Source organism: Chiloscyllium plagiosum, unplaced genomic scaffold, assembly GCF_037043375.1.
Source record: "Chiloscyllium plagiosum isolate Xiang-an unplaced genomic scaffold, Cpla_swu_hap1 HiC_scaffold_53X, whole genome shotgun sequence".
Taxonomy (NCBI): Eukaryota; Metazoa; Chordata; class Chondrichthyes; order Orectolobiformes; family Hemiscylliidae; genus Chiloscyllium; species Chiloscyllium plagiosum.
The window spans coordinates 1,305,503-1,330,595 of record NW_028270191.1 but is presented as its reverse complement, the minus strand read 5'-3'; the positions used below and the strand labels follow the sequence as shown (position 1 = coordinate 1,330,595).

The window sequence follows — 25,093 nt, the reverse complement described above, 5'->3', positions numbered from 1 at the left end:
GGAGGAAAGGTCTCCTGGCTCAGACTCCGCCGCTCGACTTCCTCCTGCATAAGGTGGAGCCCGGAGATTGGATACTTGTTAAGACCTGGAAGGCCGAAAAGCTCCAGCCGCGGTGGGAAGGACCGTTCCTGGTTCTGTTAACAACTGAGGCAGCTGTTCGGACGAAAGAAAAAGGGTGGGTCCACGCATCAAGGATAAAGGGGCCTGTTCCGCCTGAAGAAGAAAGCACCTGGACATGCGAGCAAGGGGACAAGCCGTTGTCGGTAAAACTGAAAAGACAGCAATAATGAACTCTACTTGGACTGTATTGGTGGGGATATTGATCAGTTTACTCCTGTATGTGGGGGAGGGTGAGGGGAGATGTGACAAATGTCGAACTATAGTAAGACTTGGGACTCGAATCTATTCGGGATCATTTGTGTCCCATTCCTATGTGGACGATAGGTGTTACGATGTGAGTGCACGCCATGAATGTTGGGAGGATGGGAGACCCTATTATCAGATATATAATAAAGGATACGGTGGCAAAATCCATGGATGCCCTATAAATGACCGCTGGGTGTGTATTAGCAAAACTGGGAGGTGGGACCTATCCTCCGTGTTGCTCAGGGAGCAGGTTGACAGAGTCAAGGAGACCCACATACAGATCCCTGATCGGGGGTTGGGGAAAGAGCAAGGCCGTCAGGGAACGGTCGTGCTCCCTAAAGTGCCATCTGTATACGCAGAGGTAGAAGGACAGATTGAACTCCCTGATGTTACACAAAACCTGTTTATTGATCTCACCTCTAGAATAGCCACTGTTTTAAATGTTAGCAGTTGCTGGTGGTTGGGGGAGGCATGATTCTTCTTCTCGTATTACCCTGCCTAACTCCCTGTATTCAGTTTTTAATTCAGAAAAATATTTCCCGACTCCAGGCAGTGGTGGTTCCACAGCATGGGACACGGGAACTTAAAGTGATGTTGCTGCGAAAGACCAAGGATTTCCCGGGCCCTTGAGGGAAGGGGAGGCTTATCTTGGTCAGGCACATCTTAAAGAAAGAAAAGGGTGGAATTGTGAGAGGTAATTTCGGTTTAAACTTTAAGATGTGCCTGGACCACAGACTGGTCTATAATAAAAGACAAAACTTTTGTTTCTTTTCTAGAACATTTTATATACTCAAAAGTAGAATAGTTTAAATTGTGCAGAATGCTGACAATTTGTGAGCGATAGTAAAAACAAGCAGGCTCTTGATTGATGAAGCCATTAACACAGTCAAGGATGAGTCCTTGACTGATAAGACTGCTAGCACAGACAGAGAAGAATAAGTCTTTGACTGATAAGACTACAGGGTGAGAAAAACAACAACTTTAGAGACTCTGAAGACATTTGTTGCAGACTTTGTGATAAAAATAATGATGTTTTTAAGAATGTGAACCTCATGGCTTGTTGGAGCCAAGGAGAGGAGGGACTTGTCCTATAAATAATGGAGACTTTGTAAGCCTCAGCGCGCCTTTTCTTTAAGGGTGCCCGACTCTGCAGACTTGACTTGTTAATAAAACTTTGTTTTCCTGAATTTGTCTAGAGCGATTATTGAGAAGCGATTTTCGTTTCTAACAGAAGGGATTAATTGCCTCTGTGTTTATGTCCCTCGGAGGTATGATTATTGTGTTAGTGTTGTGCGGATGTTGTTGTATTCCCTGTATTAGATCTTTGTTAAACAGGGTAATTATTACAGCAGTTGAAGGGAAGGCTCCCCCGCCTTACCAGATGTCACAGATGGAGGCGGAAACCATGGCTTTAGCAAGGAGGGAGGACTATGTATCAGAGAGCGAATATAATGTATAGAACTGGTTGGTTGGTCTCATTTTCATGAGACCAAAAGGGGGACTTGTAAATATATTCCTTACTTTAAAGACAGAAGGCTGGATGGATTCAGCACTCAAAACCCTGTGGTGACTCTGTAACCCAAGCAGGGGGCGTGGCCACGTGACGCCCCGTTTCGCGCCCGGAAGTGGGTCGAGGAGGCCACGTGATGCCCCATTTCACGGGCAAAAGGTCACGTGGGGTCGGACAGCTAGGAATGTAAAAAGGTGGGGAAAGGAGTCAGACTAACACCCAATCAGAAGATAATTCTACCTCAGTGTTTATATGACGTTTTTTATTGTATAAAAGACTGGGGCAGGGACAAAACGAGGTCTTACTTTTTGAACTGATACACTTTGTAGTTTGTCAGGGACAAAGAGGTTTAGACCCAGAGCTCTGAATGCCTTGTCCACTTACTGTGTAAAATAAATTAAGAGTGTGAGACCGAATATCTTCTCCTATTGCTTCATTTAAAAGAACACGCAGGACTTGGCTCACACATAGAAGAAAGTAAGTTTGTAGATTGAGCCAAAGTCCAACACGGTTCAGCTTGTTTATACCAGAGATTGGAACAGCACAAACTCCAGGCAATTGCATATATCAAGTTAAAAATCAAACAACACCAGGTTATAGTCCAACAGAATTAAACCTGTTGGGTTATAACCTGGTGTTGTGTGATTTTTAACTTTGTACACCCCAGTCCAACACCAGCATCTCCAAATCATGTCATATATCAAGGGAATACATGGGGCTGAGGGCGGGGGTAGGGGTTAATTGTTTTTAACGAAGTGTCCCATTTCATCAAGGTATGTAGGTAATCCCTACCATCTTCATTGAGTGGTTACTATTGGCTGTGCACTGCCTGAGGGGCCATTGGAGCCAGATTCAATCATGGCTTTCAGGAGAGAGTTAAATGATTATCTGCAGAGAGATTTGCAGGGCCTGCATGGGGAAAAGCATGGCGAGTGGGACTAGGGCAGGAGCCCATACAGAGTGACAGCTGATGCAGACAATGAGGGGCTGCAGTACCTCCCTCTGTGCTGCACCATTCTCTGTGCACAGCTCTGTCCCAGTGGGTTGCTGCAATCTCATTGATACTCTGTCAGAGACACACGACCGGCTTGTTAGTGACGTACACTCAGCCCCAGCGCAGCTGATTGGTACATTACTGCTCATCTACATTCACTATCAAACAGGTTCATAGAAAAGATGAGATGAATTCACCTGGATAAATGGATCGTTTACTCTGGTTAGAAGATCTGGAAATAACTAGGCAGCAATGAAACTGTCAGCCGTGAGCTATAGGTCTTTGGTCACAGTCAGGCTGGTAGAAATGTAGGACTACGTGTTGAGGGACGCGCTGAAGCTTGGGGCAGCTGCCGTCAAGGTGTGGTGGGGAAAGACCACTGTGCAACACCTGCTGGCCTTTTGGCTAAGATCAAGTGTCTTCTTATCAGGACGTAGGGAGGAACTCAAAAATTGGAGACCAATCTCACTGTTGAATGCGGATTACAAAATTCTGTCAAAGGTAATCGCCAACTGGGTCAGGTCTGCTCTGGGATCGGTGATTCACCCTGACCAAACCTGTGCTGTACCGGGCAGGAAGATCGCTGAGAGTCTCGCACTCCTCAGGGATACGATCGCCTACTTGCAGGACAGGGGGGTGGACACCTGCCTCATCAGCCTGGACCAGGAGAAAGCCTTTGACAGGATATCGCCTACATATATGAGGGATGTCCTCTCCAAAATGGGCTTCGGGGAGGGAATCGCTGATTGGATCAGACTGCTCTACACCAACATTGTCAGTGCAGTCTCAATCAATGGGTGGGAATCAGATAGCTTCCCAGTCAGATCTGGAGTCAGGCAGGGCTGCCCTCTCTCTCCTGCCTTGTTTGTGTGTTGCATAGAGCCATTTGCCGAGTCCATCAGGAAGGATGCGAGCCTGAGAGGGGTGACTATTCCTGGCAGCGGGGGTCTGCAGGTTAAGGCCTCCCTGTACATGGATGACGTCGCCGTTTTCTGCTCGGATCCGCTGTCCGTGCACAGACTCATGTGCATTTGTGACCAGTTCGAACGGGCCTCGGGGGCAAAGGTAAACCGAGGCAAGAGCGAGGCCATGCTCTTCGGGAACTGGGCCGACCAATCCTCGATCCCCTTCACCATCAGGACTGACCACCTGAAGGTGCTGGGTATTTGGTTCGGGGGGGCTGGGGCGTGCGCCAAGTCTTGGGAGGAGCGTATCAGCAAAGTGAGGCAGAAACTGGGCAGATGGAAGCAACGGTCGCTCTCCATCGCGGGTAAGAACCTGGTCATCAGGTGTGAGGTGCTCTCAGTATTGTTATACGTGGCACAGGTCTGGCCTATCCCCAGAACCTGTGCCGCCGCAGTCACCCGGGCCATCTTCCACTTCGTGTGGAGATCAAAGATGGACCGGGTCCGAAGAGATGTAATGTACAAAGACCGGTGCAATGGGGGAAAAAACACACCCAATGCCACCCTCACCCTGATGGCCACCTTTGTGTGTGGCTGCATCAAGCTGTGCGTGGATCCCCGGTACGCAAACACCAAGTGTCACTACGTACTGAGGTTCTACCTGTCCCCGGTGTTGCGAAGGATGGGCCTGGACTTGCTGCTGCGGAACGCTCCGAGTAGTTGGACCGTTCCGTATCACCTGTCCTTCGTGGAGAAATCTATCAAGAAAAACACCTTTGACCACAAGTCCATCAGGAAGTGGTCAGCACGTAGTGTCCTTGAGACCCTTCGGGAAAAGGAGAGGGCGGATCCTATCGAGCGGTTCCCTGAGCAGACTGTCAAAGCCATTTGGCAGAATGCCTCATCGCCAGAACTTTCCAACAAGCACCAAGACATGGCTTGGCTGGTGGTGAGAAGGGCTCTGCCTGTGAGATCTTTTATGCACGCCCGGACTCTCTGCCGCACCGCACGCTGCCCTCGAAGCGGCTGCGGGGGGGACGAGACTGTCACACACCTCCTTCTGGAATGTGCCTATGCAGAGGAAGTCTGGAGAGGAATGCAGTGGTGTCTGTCGAGGTTCGTCCCGAGCAGCGCCGTGACGCGGGACTCCGTGCTCTATGGCCTGTTCCCCGGGACGCACACCGAGACGAACATCAACTGTGCCTGGAGGATCATCAACTCGGTGAAGGACTCTCTCTGGGTGGTCCGAAACCTGTTGATCTTCCAGCTGAAGGAGTTGACCCCGACTGAGTGTTGCAGACTGGCACATTCCATGGTCCAGGACTACGTGTTGAGGGACGCGCTGAAGCTTGGGGCAGCTGCCGCCAAGGCGCGGTGGGGAAAGACCACAGTCTAACATCTGCCTGCCTAATGAAGACCAGGGGGCCCACGCAGTCATTTGGGCTCCGCTGGCGTCTGAGCTCAATGTAATCGCACTAACCTGTGAATATGAATGATTACCCTGTTTCAATACGTAAAGAAATGGAATGTTTACAGAATGATGACATGTCCAATTGTATAGATTAAATATATATGAATAAAGTATATTTTTGAAATAAAAAAAAAAGATCAAGTGTCTGTTCTTATCAGGACGGGGGTCGAGTTGCGAGTCATCAGAGCTAGTGGAGATCATTGCTGGATTGTGATTGGATGTTGGAGGATCATTTGGTTGTGGTGACCTGCTATTGGTGGATCTTCATGTTGGCTTCGGCCTAACGCCAATTCAGGGACCAGCCAACCTCCGAGCTATGGCCTCAACAGCTGCGCGCAGCCCTGGGCAGGGGGTTCGAAACACCGTCCGGGTGTCTGTCAAGCAGGTGGAGGGTCGGACACCGGTGGATTACATCCTGTTTATTAAGAAGGTATTGCTAGGATGCTGTGGGTTCGCTGCAGCAGACATGTACTGCCTGCAGGATTTCCCTGGGGCAGCCTACTTTGATGTGACCTTCAGGAGTGTGAAGCAGTGCGAACAGCTCCTGAAGGTCTTCAAGGAGAAGGAAGGGGAGCCGCTGTTCTCCATCTTGTCGGCAACCCCATTGTGTGTGCTTCCTGCACAGAGGAGTCGGGTTGTTACAATCCATATGTACAACCCCTATGTTCCAGCGGCTGATGTCCTGACTTTCCTGGGAAGGTACGTCCAAGTTGAGGGAGAAGCCACCGACGTGATCGACCCCTTTGGGATCTGGACCAGTAAGCGGCAGGTGAGGGTGACTCTGAGGGTCGATGGCAATGGGAACATTCTTCACCCACCCTCGAGCTTCGCAATTGGAGGGAACAGAGGCTACCTGACATATGCAGGGCAGCCAAAAGTGTGCCGAGCCTGCGGGAAGTCGGGACATGTGCTGGCGGATTGCAAAGTGACCATCTGCAGGAACTGCAAACAGGAGGGTCACCTGACTAAGGACTGTCAGGAAGAAAAGAGCTGCAACCTGTGCGGAGAGACGGGCCACGTGTACAAGACCAGCCCAAGACGGGGGGGGGGGGGGCACTTACGCACAGATGGCTGGAGGTGGCAAGGCGAGCCGTGGACCCCCAAAGACCAGTAACGTCCACCTAGACAGCAGAGAAACAGAGTCTGGTGGCACCCAGAAAGAAGAACAGGCTGGAAGTAGAGGAGGCGGCAGCCAGCGGAGAGACACAGCAGCTGATCCTAGCTCGAGCTGGGCAGATGGAAGCAATGGAGGAGGAGATAATCGAGCAGGCAGAGGAGTGGATACCTGTTAAAAACAGGAAGAGAAACTCCTGCCAGGCCCCCAAAGCCTCCCAGCAAAGGGGGAAAAGACAGCTGCACGAGGGAGGGACGGCCAGCTCTTCGGATGGGGAACACGGGCACAAAGAACATCATCACCACCAGAAGAAGAGACAGAGCGCCGTAGATAAAGAGGAGGGCATTTCCTCCCAACCAGGAAACAACAGACCCCCTGAAGTCCACCCTCCACCCAGTGAGAACCAGGGGGTACCCACTGCCCCACAACTACAGGTAACTGAGAGCTGTGATCCTCTGACAGTCCCATTGTCAGACACAGAACTGGATGGTGCGGACCCTTGCCTTGGCTCAATGACTCCAGAGCAGGTAAATGACCCCAGTGAGGGCCTGGATAGCTACCTCAGCCCAGCGAGGGTCCAGCAGTTTGTGCTCACCATGGGGATGCAGACAGCTACCCCAGAGACAGGACAGTCAAATGGACAATGGTAACCCCATAAACTGGGGGTTAAAGAAGTTTCCTTTGCTATCGTATAACAGGGCACCCACTCAGTAGGTGGGTTCCGCTGAAGCCACAGCTAAATAATAAGAGACTGGATGGTTAATAAAGGGAACTGTAAATAGGATAACTGTAAATTCGAGTAATTCAATCTGTTCTTTACGACATGGAATGTATATATTTATGAACGATATGACAAATTGTACAAGTACCAAAGATTTATTTTTATGAATAAAGTATATTTTGAAATAAAAAAAAAACCTGCCTGCCTAACGAAGAACAGGGGGCCCATGCAGTCATTTGGGCTCTGCTGACGCCTCAGCTCATTATATGGGCATATGATCGAAAAATGTACAGACCTGTATAAAAATGATAAATTCTGATCTCTGTATGTACATGTTTACATATGTATGGCATGACCAACTGTACAGACCATCAAATTATTTTATGAATAAAGTATATTTTAGAAATTAAAAAAAAATTCTTGTCAGTGTTAATATCTGATATGTCCTGGACTGAGGGACTGAATATTAATCTGATTTTTGCAGGAAGGAGTTGTGTTAGGAGCTTGCTCCACTAACTCCATGCACCGTCCCAGTATTGCAGTGTTTCTGGGAATGGTGTGCCCCTCATTAAACAATCTTAAAAGCAGCTTTGTTTCTCCTCTTTTTGTTATGCTTTTGCTTTATTCCTTATGTTCCGAGTACGGACAGTTTTCGTTAGTCAAGTCAGACTTGCCTTTGTGCAAATCAACTTGTTCTACAATCCGATTTGTCTGTGTCTTTCAGCGTGTTATGTTCAGCACTCACTCTCAGTGTTCCCACTTCATCCCTGGGACATGCCACCCCTTCCCACCAACTCCAATTCCGAACAACAAAAGTAAAACAAATTCTGGATTAATGGTGCTGGAAGAGCACAGCAGTTCAGGCACCATTAATCCAGAATTTGGATTCCAGCATCTGCAGTCATTGTTTTTGCCTCAGTAAAACAGAGTTGCCCACCAGCTCGACCTAATGGAAAACGGCATTTCAGAAAACAAAATGGAGAACATGAAGCTATTGAAGTAATCAACAGTTTGGATTTTGATGGTGATGAGAATCACTTTGATGTATTAAATGAGAGATTTTGAGAACAATGTGAAGCAGACAAAGATCTGATGTACGTAAAGCACAGAATCAGAGAGATGTGCAGCACAGAAACAGATCCTTCAGTCCAACTTGTCTATGCTAACCAGATATCCTAATCTAGTCCCATTTGCCAGCATTGGCCCATATCCTTCTAAATTCTTCCTGTTCATATATCCATCCAGATGCCTTTTAAATGCTGTAATTTAGTTTAATTTAAATGCCTCCACCACTTCCTCTGGCATCTCATTCCATACACGCACCACCCTCTGCATGAAAACGTTGCCCCTTACATCCCGTTGAATTTTTTCCCCTTTCATGCTAAACCTATGGCCTCTAGTTCTGGACTCCCCCACTCCAGGGAAAAGAACTGCTGATCTCTACATTGTACAGAGTGACTACTACTCTCTGTATGATACACAGGGACAGCTATTGTCCATATTATACACAGGGACTGCTGTTCTCTATCTTATACACAGGTGCTGCTGTTCTCTATCTTATACACAGTGACTGCTGTTCTCTATATTATACACAGTGACTGCTGTTCTCTATATTATACACAGCGACTGCTACTCTCTATATGAGACACAGGGTCAGCTCTTGGCCATATTACACACAGGAACAGCTGTTCCCTGTATTATACACAGGTACTGCTGTTCTCCAGATAAGACACAGGAACTGCTGTTCTCTATGTCATACACATGTGCTGCTAATAGACAGAGGGATTGCTGTTCTCTATATTATCGACAGGGACTCATGTTCTCTGCATTGTACAACGTGTCTGCTGTTCTCTATATTTTCACAGGGACTGCTGTTCTCTATACTATACCCTGCTGTTTTCAGGAACTATAGACCGGTGAGCCTGACGTCAGTTGTGGACGAGTTGGAATGCCCTGCCAGTAGCAGTGGTGGACTCTCCCTCTTTATGGGCATTTAAGCAGGCATTGGATAGGTATATGGAGGATAGTGGGTTAGTATAGGTTAGGTGGGCTTGGATCGGCGCAACATCGAGGGCCAAAGGGCCTGTACTGCGCTGTATTCTTCTATGTTCTATGTTCTATGAGTTATTGGAGGGAATCCTGAGGGATAGGATTTACACACATCTGGAAAAGCAAGGGCTGACTAGAGATAGTCAATATGGCTTTGTGCATGGGAAATCATGTCTCACAAGCTGGATTGAGCCTTTTGAAGAGTCAACAAAGAGGATTGATGAAGGCTTTGACAAGCTCCATCATGGTGGCCTGGTGAGCAAAATTTGGTCAGAAGGAATACAGGGAAATCTAGCCATTTGGATACACAACTGGCTTGAAAGTAGAAGACAGATGGTGGTGGTGGTGGTGGTGGTGGAAGCTTGCTTTTCAGACTGAAGCCCTGTGACCAGTGGGGTACCACAGGGATTGGTGCTGAGTTCACTGCTTTGTGTCATTTATATAAATTATATGGATGTGAGCAAAGGAGGTACAGTTAGTAAGTTTGCAGATGAAACCAAAGTTGGAGGTGGAGTGGACAGCGGTGACGGTTACCTCAGAGGATCTTGATCAGATGGGCCGATGGGCTGAGGAGTGGCAGGTGAAGTTTAATTTAGGTAAATGAGAGGTACTGCACTTTAGAAAGGAAAATCAGGACTGGGTTTATACACTTCATGTTAAGGTCCTGAGGAGTGTCCAATGAGACCTTGGAACACGATTCATAGTTCCTTGAAAGTGGTGACGCAGATGGATAGGATAATGAAGAAGGTGTTTAGTATGTTTTCCTTAGTGGGACAGAGCACTGAATATAGTAGTTGGGAGGTCATATTGCAGTTGTGCAGGACATTGGTTGGACCACTTTTGGATTATTGTGTTGCAATTCAGGCTTTCTTCCTCTTTGAAGCATGTTGTGAAACTAGAAAGGGTTAGAAAATACATGGGAACAAATGTTCTCTGCAATATGCACAGGATCTGCTCTTCTCTATAATACAGACAGGGACAGCTACTCTCTGTAATACACACAGGGACTTCTGTTTCATATACTCCGAAATTGCTGTTTAGCATAGCATACACAGGGACTGCTGTTCACTGCAATATAGAGAGTAAATGCTATTCTGTATAATCTAATATTGCAGGTCAGGCGATGACCCAGTGACCCAGTGATGGACTGCTAATCCAGAGACCCAGGTAATGTGCTGGGGACCCAGATTCAAATCCTGCCATGGCAGATGGTGGAATTTGAATTCTAGAAAAATCTGTAAGTATGAGAGGAATCATGGCCATGAATCCATTGCTGATTGTTGGAAAAACCCAACTTGTTCTGGAATGGCTTTTAGGGAAGGAAATTGCCATCTTTACCTGGTCTGGTCTCCATGTTTTTCCAGACCCACAGCAATTGTGGTGGAATCTTAACTGCTCTTTGCACCATTCGGGATGGGCAATAAATGCTGGCCGTGTCAGCAACACCCTCATCCCACAAATGAATAAAAAAGATAACATTTAACAAACTAGAACAGAGACAATGTGCCAAACTCTGCACTGTAACATGACATTGATTACTACCTGAGGTCCTGTGGGGGGGAAATTGTGGAATTTATATGGAATAATTTTGTTCAAAAAGTGTGGAGCTGGAAAAACACAGCCAATCAGGCAGCATCCGAGGAGGAGGAGAGTCGATGTTTCCATCCGAAGCTCTTCCTCAAGACCATCTGTCCTTTTCCAGCACCACACTTTTTGACACTGATCTCCAGCATCCGCAGTCCTCACTTTCTCCCAGCATAATTTTGTTGGTGTTTTTTTCTGTGTCTCTGAAGTTAACAGTATTTCTGTAATTGTGGTGATTTCTTAAAAGGACAGGTGCCAAAGCTGGGCTGTAGAATGGATGGGTTTTGTGCACGAATGAATGTTGATTAAAGCTAAGCTGTTATTTTTTTTTTGTTTTTTTAGATTACATTACAGTGTGGAAACAGGCCCTTCGGCCCAACAAGTCCACACCGACCCGCCAAAGCGCAACCCACCCATACCCCTATATTTACCCATTACCTAACACTATGGGCAATTTAACATGGTCAATTCACCTGACCTGCACATCTTTGGATTGTGGGCGGAAACCGGAGCACCCGGAGGAAACCCACGCAGACACGGGGAGAATGTGCAAACTCCACACAGTTAGTCGTCTGAGGCGGGAATTGAACCCAGGTCTCAGGCGCTGTGAGGCAGCAGTGCTAACCACTGTGCCACCGTGCCGCCCAAAGTCAAACAAATTTGAACTTTTATGTCTCAAAGTCAAACAAATTTGAACTTTTCGAAAGAGATTCACTTAACTCACCAAATTTCGAGCCACTCTGTTTAAGCTGAATTTCGAAGGCAACAAAAGTGATCAACTTTACCCCAAACTGTAATCCCAGCATTTCAAGCAAACTATGTCAGTAATATTGCTCACATACAGGTGGAAACCTGTTCCATTGTTTTGAAAACAAAAGGAGTTGAAGCGTTTGATATGAAATGGGAAGATGAAGCTGATTGGCTAGCTCATCATTACCATGGAGATGTAGCAAAAACAGTTAGCTGTCAATCTTAACTCTCAGACCAGATAGGTGGACTCTGATTGGTCAGGGTGTCACTATGGGGATACAGCAGAGTTTGGTTGTCTCCATGATGCCTTTCTCATCAAAGAAGTACAATGTCTGTCAAAATTCCTTTAGCCGACATGACCCAGAGTCCTGTGGAATTATATTTGTTGCTTCTAACTCTTGTGTGAAGGTGGTAACCTGCCTAATGGTGCCATCGATAGAATTTGTTCTCACGGTTCACTGCACCCACCAAGTATGGGTTTCCCTGGACACACAGAATCGATGTCCCTTTTCTGTCCTATCATATCTGTTACTGAGTCTGCACAGCCTGAATTGGCTGAATGCTTGGTGAAACTATGAAAATCATGTTTAAATGAGTTCTCCACATGCTCAGTGAAGGATGCCTTCACCATCACGGAGACCATATGAGAGCTACATTCTGAGAGTGATAGCATGCCCAAGTGCTCTTTCAACATTGCCAGCTTATTTATCAGTATACAGCTCAAATAAGCCATTGAAATTCAGACATACCACTTGTGTCTGATTCAGTGTTCACCAAACCTCATCTCTTTTTTCATTTCTGGTGGCATCGTGGCTTCGTGGTTAACACAGCGCCAGGGTCCTGGGTTCAATTCCAGCCTTGGGTAACTGTCTGCGTGAATATTCTCCCTGTGTCTCTTTGCATATTCTCCCAGATCTGCATGGGTTTCCTCCGACAATCCAAAGATGTGCAGGTTAGGTGAATTGGCTGTGCTCATAGTGTGCAGGTTAGGTGCGTTAGTCTGGGATAAATGTAGAGTAATAGGAGAATAGGTCTGGGTGGCCTACTCTCTGGAGGATTGGTGTGGACGTCTTGGGCTGAGGGGCGTGTTTCCACATTGTAGGGAGTCTATGATACACATGAACTGAGCACCTTGTGTTGTTGACTTCAGTTCCAATAACAATTTGTATGACCAAACAGATGGTGTTACCTTGGGAGATTCTCGAGGGAAAACTCTTCCTAACATCTTTATTGGTAACCACGCAAAACACATCTTTGATGGCATGATACCTCGCCTCTATCTGCTTGCATATCTTCAACATGTAGATGACATGTTTGCGAAATTTGAATCTGCATTAAAGAGTTTCTTTATAAAGCTCGATGATTGCCACCTTATGCTAAAATTCACCACTGAAACGGAGTAGCCTTTCCTTGATACATTCATTGAGAAATCAGCCAAATTGGTTTTAAACTCCGATTACTGAAAGCCGACATTCACTGGTCAGCATACATGTTAGGGTTCCTACAGTTCCCCAAGATCAACTTGTGGGGACCTTCCTGAATACGGTCCTCACCATCCTCTCACTGTGTGGCCTTGACACTGAGATAGAGCCTATCAAAACTAGTTCTTGTGCTAACAGATTCCCAGATGAAATCATCACTCATTGTACATCATAAAAACCCATGAAAGGGCCTGTCTCCACCACTTTGACACTGTGCAGTGCCTTATCTCATTTATTATCTGGGAAGGGAAATGTCACAGAATTATAGAATCATCGAGTCCAACAGCATAAAGGCAGCACGTTCGGCCCATACTGGTCTAGGATGGCCAGAAAATTACATCCACACTAACCTAATTTCCTCGCACTTGGCCCATATCCTTCCCAACCTTTATTCTCCATGTATTTGTTGAAATGCCTTTTAAACGTTGTTAATGTACCCACCTCAAAGACTTCTATAGAACATAGAACATAAAACAATACAGCACAGAACAGGCCCTTCGGCCCACGATGTTGTGCTGAACATTTGTCCTAGCTTCGGCACCCATCCATGTACCTTTCCAATTGCCGCTTAAAGTCACCAATGATTCTGACTCTGCCACTCCCACAGGCAGCACATTCCATGCCCCCACCACTCTCTGGGTAAAGAACCTAGCCCTGACATCCCCCCTATACCTTCCACCCTTCACCTTAAATTTATGTCCCCTTGTAACACTCTGTTGTACCCGGGGAAAATGTTTCTGACTGTCTACTCTATCTGTTCCTCTGATCATCTTATAAACCTCTATCAAGCCACCCCTCATCCTTCGCCATTCCAATGAGAAAAGGCCAAGCACTCTCAACCTATCCTCGTACGACCTATTCTCCATTCCAGGCAACATCCTGGTAAATCTTCTCTGCACCCTCTCCAAAGCTTCCACATCTTTCCTAAAGTGAGGCGACCAGAACTGCACACAGTACTCCAAATGTGGCCTAACCAAGGTCCTGTGAGCTGCAACATCACCTCACGACTCTTGAATTCAATCCCTCTGCTAATGAACGCTAATACACCATAGGCCTTCTTACAAGCTCTATCCACCTGAGTGGCAACTTTCAAAAGTCTATGAACATAGACCCCAAGGTCCCTCTGCTCCTCCACCTTACTAAGAACCCTACCGTTAACCCTGTATTCCGCATTCTTATTTGTGCTTCCAAAATGGACAACCTCACACTTGACAGGGTTGAACTCCATCTGCCACTCCTCAGCCCAGCTCTGCATCATATCTAAGTTCTACTGGTCACTTATTCCATATACATACTACCCTCTGTGTAAAAATGTTTCCCCTCAGGTTCCCTGTTATTCTTTCCCCTCTAACCTTAAACTGATGCTCTCTACGCCTCGATTCCCCATCCCTGGGAAACAGACTGAGTTAATTCACCTTCTCCATGCCTCTCATGATCTTACACACTTCTATAAAATCCCCCTCAGTCTCCTGCACTCTAAAGAAAACAGCCCTCGTTTGTCCAACGTCTCCCTATAACTCCGTGCCCTGAGTCCTGGAAACATCTTTGTAAATTTCCTCTGCACTCTTTACACTTTAATACCATCCTTCCTATAGCAATGTGATAAAAACTGAACTCCGTGACTCCCTCGTCAGGTCCACACTCCCCACCAACCCAACCTCCACTCCCGGCACCTTCCTCTGCAACCGCAAGAAATGCAAAACTTGCGCCCACACCTCCCCCCTTACTTCCCTCCAAGGCCCCAAGGGACACTTCCATATCCGCCACAAATTCACCTGCACCTCCACACACATCATCTATTGCATCCGCTGCACCCGATGTGGCCTCCTCTATATTGGGGAGACAGGCCGCCTACTTGCGGAACGTTTCAGAGAACACCTCTGGGACACCCGGACCAACCAACCCAACCACCCCGCAGCCCAACACTTTAACTCCTCCTCCCACTCCACCAAGGACATGCAGGTCCTTGGACTCCTTCATCGCCAGACCATGGCAACACGACGGTTGGAGGAAGAGCGCCTCATCTTCTGCCTGGGAACCCTCCAACCACAAGGGATGAACTCAGATTTCTCCAGTTTCCTCATTTCCCCTCCCCCCACCTTGTCTCAGTCAAATCCCTCGAACTCAGCACCGCCTTCCTAACCTGCAATCTTCTTCCTGACCTCTCCGCCCCCACCCCACTCCGGCCTATCACCCTCACATTGACCTCCCTCCACCTATTGCATTTCCAACGCCCCTCCCCCAAGTCCCTCCTCCCTACCTTTTATCTTAGCCTGCTGGACACACTTTCCTCATTCCTGAAGAAGGGCTTATGCCGGAAACGTCGATTCTTCTGTTCCTTGGATGCTGCCTGACCTGCTGCGCTTTTCCAGCAACACATTTTCAGCTCAGATAAAAACTGAATACAATATTCCAAGTATGACCTCACCAATGTCCTGTACAAGTGCAAAATACCTTCCCAACTTCTCTGCTCAGTGCCCTGACTAATGAAGGCCAGTGTGCCAAAAGCCATCTTCATTGCCCTCTCGAACTGTGACTCCGCTTTCAAAGAATCGTGCGCCTGAACTCCATGATCCCTCTGTCCCACTACAATCCTTAAGACCATAAGACCATAAGACATAGGAGTGGCCCTCCTATTCACCATGAAACTCCGACCTTGTCTTGAATTTTGTCAAAATGCAAGACCTGACACTTCTCTGTGTTAAACTCCATTTGCCATTTCTTGGCCCACTTCCCCAGCTGATCGAGGTCCTGCTGCAGTTTTTGATCACCATCCTCAATGTCTACCATAAAGCCTATTTTATTATCATCTGTAAACTTACTAACCATGCTTTATACATTCTCATACAATCATTGATATAGATAGCAAATGGCAATGGGCTGAACCCCGAACCCCGAGGCACTCCACAGGCCTCCAGTCTGACAAGCATCCTTCCACTATTACCCTCTGCTTCCTACCATCAAGCCAATTTTGGATCCAATTTGACAGATCTCCCTCCATTCCATGCGATCTAACCTTCCAGAGCAGCCTACCATGTGGAATCTTACCAAAGATCTTTCTGAAATCCATATAGACTATGTCTACTGACCTGCCCTCATCAATCTTCCTGGTCACTTTATCAAAGACCTCGAACAAATTTCTGAGGCATGACCTCCCACTCACAAAGCCATTCTGGCTACCTCTAATCAAACCTTATCGTTCCAAAAGCCTCTCAGGATCTTCTCTATAGACCTTACCTACCACAGATGTTCAGCTTACAGGTTATAGTTCCAATGTTTCCCTTTGCAGCCCTTCTTGAATAAGGGCAGAACATTCACTACCCTCCAGTCTTCCAGGACCTTCCCTGTGGGTAACGATAATGGAAATCTATCAGCCAGGGCCCGCGCAATTTCTTCTCTAGCCTCTTGCAGGAAGGCGGCTCAAACATTTGTACTCCAGCAGAATTGTAATCTAGCACAATCTGTAACCTCATGGTCTGACATATCCTCTACTCAATCATTTCATTCATGAAGTTGCCAATAAGAGAAAATCTTGTGGGACTGTAGGAATCTGAATATGTACGCTGACCAATGAATAGGAGTTGAGAAATAATTTGGCTGATTTCTCAAAGAATACATCAAGGAAAGGGGACTCCATTTCAGTGGTACATTTCAGCATAAGATGGAGATTGTAGAGCTTTATAAAGAAATACTTCAATGCAGATTCAAATATTGCAAACATACCATCTACTGTACATGTTGGAAATATGCAAGGGATAGAATCTAATTATTATGTCATCGAAGATGTGTTATGCATGGTTACAGAAAAAGATGTTGGAAAAGCTGGACCTCAAGAACATCCCACGGGAATACCATCTATTTGGGCAGACATGTTGTCATTGGAATCGGAGTTAACTACACAAGGCGTCAAGTTCATGATTTTGATGAACTCAGACACAAGTGGTACATCTAGATTTAAATGGCTTATTTGATTTGTATGCTGATAAATAAGCTGGCAATGTTGCTATGTTAGCACATGGGTATGTTATCGCTCTCAATATGTGTCTCTTATATGGTCTGAGTGAACATAAAGGAATCCTTCACTGTACATGTGGGAAACTCATTTAGACATGATTGCAACAGTTTCACAAAGCATCAGCCAATTCAGGCTGTGCAGACTCAGCCACAGATATGATAGGATGGAAAAAAGACAGCAATTTTGTGTGTCTGGGTAACCCATACTTGGTGGATGCAGTGAACTGTGAGAACAAATTCTACCATATACATCATATACACAAGTCTAAGAAGTGATTCACAAATGAACAACATGACATGTGTTTTGGTGTTGGTGGGATGCCAGGTATGTCAGCCCTACATCCTGGCCACTGGTGGACCGTGTCAGAAAACATGTCCCTTTGATCATTCTCTGCTGGCAGCAAGCTGCCCATGCTCAACCAGCCCATGCTTGTAAGCCTCATGAGAAGTGATTCTGATCTGGTAATCATTTATTAAATAATCTGAACTATGCTATGAGTTAAACTGGACACCAATTCAAGATCAACAGCTGAGATGACAGCTTGAAGGATTTGTGCATGAATTAGAAGCAACAAATATAATTCCACAGGACCCTGGTTCATGTAGGTAAAAGGAATTTTCATAGACATTGCATTTCTTTGATAAGAAAGGCATCATGGAGACAGCCAAACACTGCTGTATCCCCATGGTGACACCCTGACAAATCATCAGAGTCCACCTATCTGGTCTGAGAATTAAGATTGACAGCTAACTGTTTTTGCTGCATCTCCATGGTAACAATGAGCTAGCCAATCAGCATTATCTGCCCATTCTGTGTGAAAAGCTCCAACTCCTTTTGCAATGTTTTCTAAAGTATGGAACAGATTTCTACCCATGTGTGAGCAACATTGCTGACATAGTTTTATGAAAATGCTGGGATTGGAGTTTGGGATGCTGTTGGTCACCTTTGTTGCATCAGAATTTCATCTGAAACAGAGGGGCAGGAAATTTGGTGAGTTGGGTAAATTTGTTTGACTTTAAGGCATAACAGTTTAGATTTAACATACATTAATTCATGTACAAAACCCATCCACTCTTCAGCCCAGTTTTGAAAGCTGTCCTTTTAAGAAATCACCACAATTACAGAAACACTGATAAGGCAGTTGTTAAGTTCAAATACAGAGAAAACAACCACTTTCTTCAACAACAAAATGACTCCATATAATTTCTGCAATTAACTCTACACAGGACCCCAAGTAGTAATCGTTGTAGTGTTACAGTGCAGAAGGAGGCCTTTTGGCCCATCATTTCTTTTCCAGCTTGTTAAATGTTACCTTTTTTTATTCATTTGTGGGATGAAGGCATTGCTGGCTTGGTCAGCTTTTGTTGCTCATCCCCAATGACCCAAAGAGCAGTTAAGAGTCCACCACGTTGCTGTGGGTTTGGAGAAACATGGAGGCCAGACCAGGTCAAGATGCCAGTTTCCTGTCCTGAAAGACATTTGTGAACAAGTTGTTTTTTTCCAACAATCAGCAATGGATTCATGGCCATCTTTACTCTCATACTTGCTGATTTTGCGAGAGTTCAAATTCCACCATCTGCCATGGCAGGATTTGAAATTGGGGGAGAATGTGGTGCTGGAAAAGCACAGCAAATCAGGCAGCATCCGAGGAGCAGCAGAAGCAATGTTTCAGGCAAAAGCCCTTCATCACGAATGAGGCTGTGAGCCAAAGGGGTGGGGAGATAAAATTGGGATAAAATCTAGATAAAATTTGAAATTCAGTCCCCAACACATTACATGGGTCTCTGGATTACCAATCCAGCATTAACACCACTCTGCCATCAGCTGGCTTGCAATAGTAGATTGTAGAGAATAGCACTTACTGTCTATATTGGAGTGAACAGCAGTCCCTGTGCATGTTCGAGAGAACAACAATCACTGTGTATGCTACGCAGCAATTTCTGAGGATAGGAAATAAAACAGAAGCCCTTGTGCATATTACGGAGAATAGCATCCCTTGTCTGTATTATAGAGAATAACAGTTCTTGGGCATATTGCAGACTACATTAGTTCCCGTGTATTTCCAGAGAAGAGCAGTTCCTCTGTATAATTACAGAGAAAGCTGTCCCTGTGTTTATTACAGAGAACAGCAGTAATTCTCTAAAACAGCAGTATATTTTCTGCTGAACATCTGACTCTGTGTATATGAAACCGAACTGCTGTCCCTATGTGCATTACAAAGAAGAGCAGTCCCTATGTACATTACAGAGAATAGCAGATCCTGTGTCTATTACACACAACAGCTGTCCCGGTGTAAACTGCAGAGAACAGCTGTCCTGGGAATGATGTCGAGAATAGCAATTCCTTCCAATAAAACAGAACAGCGGGGCTTGTCTGCGTCACTAAGATCTGCAGTCTCGATCTATATGATAGCGAAGAACAGTTGCTCTCTATATTGTAGTGAATAGCAGTACCCGTGTATACCAAAGAGAATAGCAATCCCTGTGAATAGTACACTGAAGAGCAGTCTCTGCGTATGTGACCCTGAACAGTAATCCCTGTCTACCTAACAAAGAACAGCAGTCCCAGTAAATATTAAAAAGAACAGCAGTTCCCGTGCACATTGCAGACAACAGTAGTTCCTGTGTATATTACAGACATAAGCAGCCCCTGTGCCTATTGAGGAGACCAGCAGTCCCTGTGAATGTCACTGAACATGGAAGTCTCCCTGTCAATGGGAGTGAACATCACCTTAAACCTCTGACTTCGAGTTCTGGACTCCCCCAGCCCAGGGAAAAAACCTTGTCTATTTATCCTCTCCATGATTTGGAGGTGCCAGTGTTGGACTGGCAGGGACAAAGTTAAAAATCACACAACACCAGGTTTATTTGGAAGCACTAGCCTTCAAGGCGCTGCCTCTTCATCAGGTGGTCGATTTTATAAACCTCTAGAAGGTCACCCCTCAGCCTCTGACGCTCCAGAGAAAACAACTCCCAGCCTGTTCAGCCTCTCTCTCTTGCTCAAACCCTCCTACCCTGGCAACATCCTTATAAATCTTTTCTGAACCCTTTCAAGTTTCACAACATCCTACCAATAGGAAGGAGATCAGAATTACATGCAATATTCCAAAAGTGGCCTAACCAATGTCCTGTACAGCCGCAACATGACCTCCCAACCACTATATACAGTGCCCTGACCAATAAAGGAAAGTATACCAAATACCTTCTTCACTATCCTGTCTACCTGTGATTCTACTTTCCAGGAACTATGAACCCGCACTTCAAGGTCTCTTTGTTCAGCAACACTCCCCAGGGCCTTACCATTTCAGTGCAGAAGTCCTGATCTGATTTGCTTTCCCAAAATGCAGCACTTTGCATTGATCTAAATGAAACTCCATCGCCACTCCTCAGCCCATTGGCCCTACTCATCAAGATCTCATTGTGCTCTGAGGGAACTCCTTCGCTGTCCAATACACCGCCAATTTTGGTGTCATCTGAAAACTTACTAACTCTTCCTCTTCTGTTCACATCCAAATCATTTCTATAATGACAAATTTTGCAAAGATCATGAGTTTGTCGTTAGTTGTAACCCCAGGAGTTGGCTGACATACTAAATGAATACCAAGCGTCAGTTTAGTTACTAGAGAGAAAGTAATCGAATCCTGAGAATGCATGAAATAAACTTGGATTTTTCAAGACACTTCACATTGCAGAAGAAAAAGTTCGGAGGTCTTAGAGAATATCCAGGTTGATAAAGCTCCAGTACCTGATCTAATGCATCCCAGAATCTTGTGGGGAGTAAAAGTAGGAAATTTAGGCCCCTTGCAGAAAGATCTGCATCACCTCTAACTAGGGGTTAGGTGCCTGATGACTGGAGGGTGGCTGATGTTATACATTTCGAGTCATGGAGATGTACAACACAGAAACAGACCCTTCGCTCCAACCCATCCATGCCGACCAGATATCCCAACCCAATCTAGTCCCAGCTGCCAGCACCTAGCCCGTGTCCCTCCAACCCCTTCCTACTCATATACCCATCCAAATGCCTTTTAAATGTTGCAATTGTACTCCCCTCCACCACTTCCTCTGGCAGCTCATTCCATACACATACCACCCTCTGTGTGAAAAAGTTGCCCCTTAGGTTTCTTTTATATCTTTCCCCTCTTACCCTAAACCTATGCCCTCTCATTCTGGACTTCCCCCACCCCAGAGAAAAGACTTTGCCTATTTATTTTGTAAACCTCCATAAAGTTTACAGCCTCCGACGCTCCAGGGAAAACAGCCCTAGCCTATTCAACCTCTCCCTATAGCTCAAATCCTCCAACCCTGGCAGCATCCTTTTAAATCTTTTCTAAACCCTTTCAAGTTTCACAACATCTTTCCGATAGGAAGGAGACCAGAATTGCACAAAATATTCCAACAGTGGTCTAACCAATGTCCTGTATAGCCACTACATGACCTCCCAACCCCAGTACTCAATACTTTGACCAATAAAGGAAAGCATACCTTCTTCACTATCCTATCTACCTGCGACTCCACTTTCAAGGAGCTATGAACCTGCACTCCAAGGTCTCTTTGTTCAGCAACACTCCCGAGGACCTTCCCATTAAGTGTATAAGTCCTGCTCAGGTTTGCTTTCCGAAAATGCAGCACCTCACATTTATCTGAATTAAACTCCATCTGCCACCTTCTGGATCAGTGGTGCTGGAAGTGCACAGCAATTCAGGCAGCATCCGAGGACAGGCAAAATCGACGTTTCGGGCTAAAGCCCTTCATCAGGAAGCTTTTGCCCGAAACGTCGATTTTGCCTGTCCTCGGATGCAACCTGCATTGCTGTGCTCTTCTAGCACCACTGATCCAGAATCTGGTTTCCAGCATCTGCAGTCATTGTTTTTACCTCCATCTGCCACCTCTCAGCCGAATGGCCCACCTGATCAAGATCCTGTTGTAATCTGAGGGAAACTTCTTTGCTGTCCACTACACTTCCAATTTTGGTGTCGTCTGCAAATTTTTTAACTATACCTCTTATGCTCGCATCCAAATCATTTATATAAATGATTAAAAGTAGAGGACCCAGCACCGATCCTTGTGGCACTCCACTGGTTACAGGTCTCCAGTCTGAAAAACAACCCTCCACCACCACCCTTCTACCTTTGAGCCAGTTCTGTATCCTAATGGCTAGTTCTCCCTGTATTCCGTGAGATCTAACCTTCCTAACAGTGTCCCATGGGGAACCTTGTTGGACGCCTTACTCAAATCCGTATAGATCACATCTCCCACTCTGCCCTAATCAGTCCTCTTGATGACTTGTATAAGAAAGGTTGTGAGGAGAGCTTGTGGAATGATGGATCTGTGTCTGACTTCAGCTGTGGATATATTGTTGGAGGTGATTACAAAAGATAGGATTTATGGACATTTCGAGAGACAAAATTGATGAGGGATAGTCAGCATGGTTTTGGATGAGGGAAATCATGTCTCACAAACATGATTACGTTTTTTGAGGATGTTACCAAAAAAGCTGATGACAGCAGAGCAATGGACCCTGTTTATTTGGATTTTAGTAAAGCCTTTGAGAGTGGTAGAACAATCAGCAAAGTTAGATCACATGGGATTCAGGTTGAGCTTGCCAATTGGATACATCATTGGGTTACCAGCAGGAGACAGGGAGTAATGTTGGAGGGTTGCTTTTTGGACTGGAGGCCTGTGCCCAGCAGTGTTCCACAGGGATTGTTTCTGGGTCCTCTTTTGTTTGTCTTTTATATAAATGATTTGGATGAGAATACACTTGGTAACTTTACGGGTGACACCGGAATTGGTGGCACTATAGGTAGTGAAGGAAGTTTTCCAAGATTACAACAGGATCATGATCAAATGGACCAATGGCAGATGGAGTTCATGAGAGGTATTGTATTTTGACACAACAACAAGGGTAGGGCTTATACAATGAATGGTTGGGCCTTGTGTAGTGTTGTAGTGCAGAGGGACCCAGGATTGCAGGGTCACAATTCTTTAAAGTTTGTGTCATCCAGACAGGCTAGTGAAGAAGGCATTTGGCATGCTTGTCTTCAATGCTCAGTCCTTGGAGAGGACACTCAGTTCATTGTCTTATTTCTCTATCTGTACTCTCATTTCTGTGTGCTTTTTCTCTATCTGTACTCTCAGTTCAGTGTGCTGTTTCTCTATCTGTACTCTCAGTTCAGTGTGCTGTTTCTGTATCCGTACACTCAGTTCATTGTGTTATTTCTCTATCTGCACTCTCAGTTCAGTGTTCTATTTCTGTATCTGCATGCTCAGTTCATTTTGTTATTTCTCTGTCTATACGCTCTGTTCAGTATCTGTTTCTGTATCTGTACACTCAGTTCATTGTGTTATTTCTCTGTCTGTCCTCTCTGTTCAGTATCTGTTTCTGTATCTGCACACTCAGTTCATTGTGTTATTTCTCTGTCTGTCCTCTCTGTTCAGTATGCTGTTTCTGAATCCGTACACTCAGTTCAATGTGTTATTTCTCTGTCAATACTCTCAGTTCAGTGTTCTGTTTCTGTATCTGCATGCTCAGTTCATTTTGTTATTTCTCTGTCTGTCCTCTCTGTTCAGTGTGCTGTTTCTGTATCTGCATACTCAGTTCATTTTGTTATTTCTCTATCTGTACTCTCACTTCAGTGTGCTGTTTCTCTATCTGTACTCTGCGTTCAGTGTGCTGTTTCTCTATCTGTACTCTCCATTCAGTGTGCTGTTTCTGTATCTTGTCACTCAGTTCATTGTGTTATTTCTCTCTGTACACTCTCACGTCAGTGTTTTGTTTCTCTATCTGAAATTGCAGTTCCGTGTACTGTTACTTTTTCTACACTCTCAGTTCATTGCGTTATTTCTCTATCTGTACTCTTATTTCAGTGTGTTATTTCTCTATCTGTACACTGAGTTCATTGTGTTATTTCTCCACCTGTATTCTCAGTTCAGTATTTTATTTCTCTGTCTGACATCACTGTTCAGTGTGTTATTTCTCTATTTGTACTCTCAGTTTAGTGTTCTGTTTCTGTATCTATACACTCAGTTCATTTTGTTCTTTCTCTATCTGTACTCTGTTCAGTGTGCTGTTTCTCTGTCTGTACACAGTTCAGTATTTTGTTTCTCGATCTCAACTTGCAGTTCAGTGTGTTGTTTCACTTTCTGGACTCTCTGTTCATGTGTTGGTTCTCTGTCTGTCCTCTCAGTTCAGTGTGCTGTTTCTCTATCTGTACTCTCTGTTCAGTGTGCTATTTCTCTGTCTGCACACTCAGTTCAATGCATTGTTTCTTGATCAGTACACTGAGTTCACTGTCTCCATCTGTATTCTCAGTTCAGTGTTTTGTTTCTCTGTCGGAACTCACCGTTCAGTGTGTTATTTCTCTATTGTTCTCTCAGTTCATTGCGGTATTTTTCTATCTGTACTCTCAGTTTGTGTGTTATTTTTCTATCTGTACACTCAGTTCTGTGTGCTGTTTCTGTATCTTGTCACCCAGTTCATTGTTTTATTTCTCTGGTGTACTCTCCGTTTAGTTTGCTGTTTCTCTGTGTACTCTCAGGTCAGTGCGCTGTTTCTGTATCTGTACAATCAGTCCATTGTGTTATTTCTCTACCTCTACTCTCAGTTCAGTGTTTTTTGCCTCGATCTGATCTTGCAGTTCAGTGTGTTGTTTCTCTTTCTGTACCCTCAGTTCAGTGTGTTGTTTCTATATGTGTACTGTCAGTCATTGTGCTGTTTCTGTATCTGTACTGTCAGTTCAGTGTGCTGTTTCGGTATCTATGCACTCAGTTCATTGTGATGTTTCCCATCTGTACTGTCTGATCAGTGTGTTATTTCTCAATCTGTACTCTCAGTTCAGTCTGCTGTTTGTTCATCTGTACTTTCTGTACAGTGTGCTGTTTCTGTAACTGTACATTCAGTTCATTGTTGTCATTACTCAATCTGTCCTCTCAGTTCAGTGTGTTGTTTCTCTATCTGTACTCACAGTTCAGTGTGTTGTTTCTCTATCTGTACTCACAGTTCAGTGTGTTGTTTCTCTATCTGTACTCACAGTTCAGTGTGTTGTTTCTCTATCTGTACTGTCTGATCAGTGTGTTGTTTCTCTATCTGTACTGTCTGATCAGTGTGTTATTTCTGTATCTGTATTGTCCA

The 25,093-nt window shown here is 45.3% G+C and overlaps 1 pseudogene; it reads left to right on the top strand.

Moving 5' to 3' along the window:
- Positions 1-7,475: 7,475 nt before the first annotated feature.
- Positions 7,476-7,648, top strand: LOC148134635 (U2 spliceosomal RNA; annotated as a pseudogene).
- Positions 7,649-25,093: the final 17,445 nt, after the last annotated feature.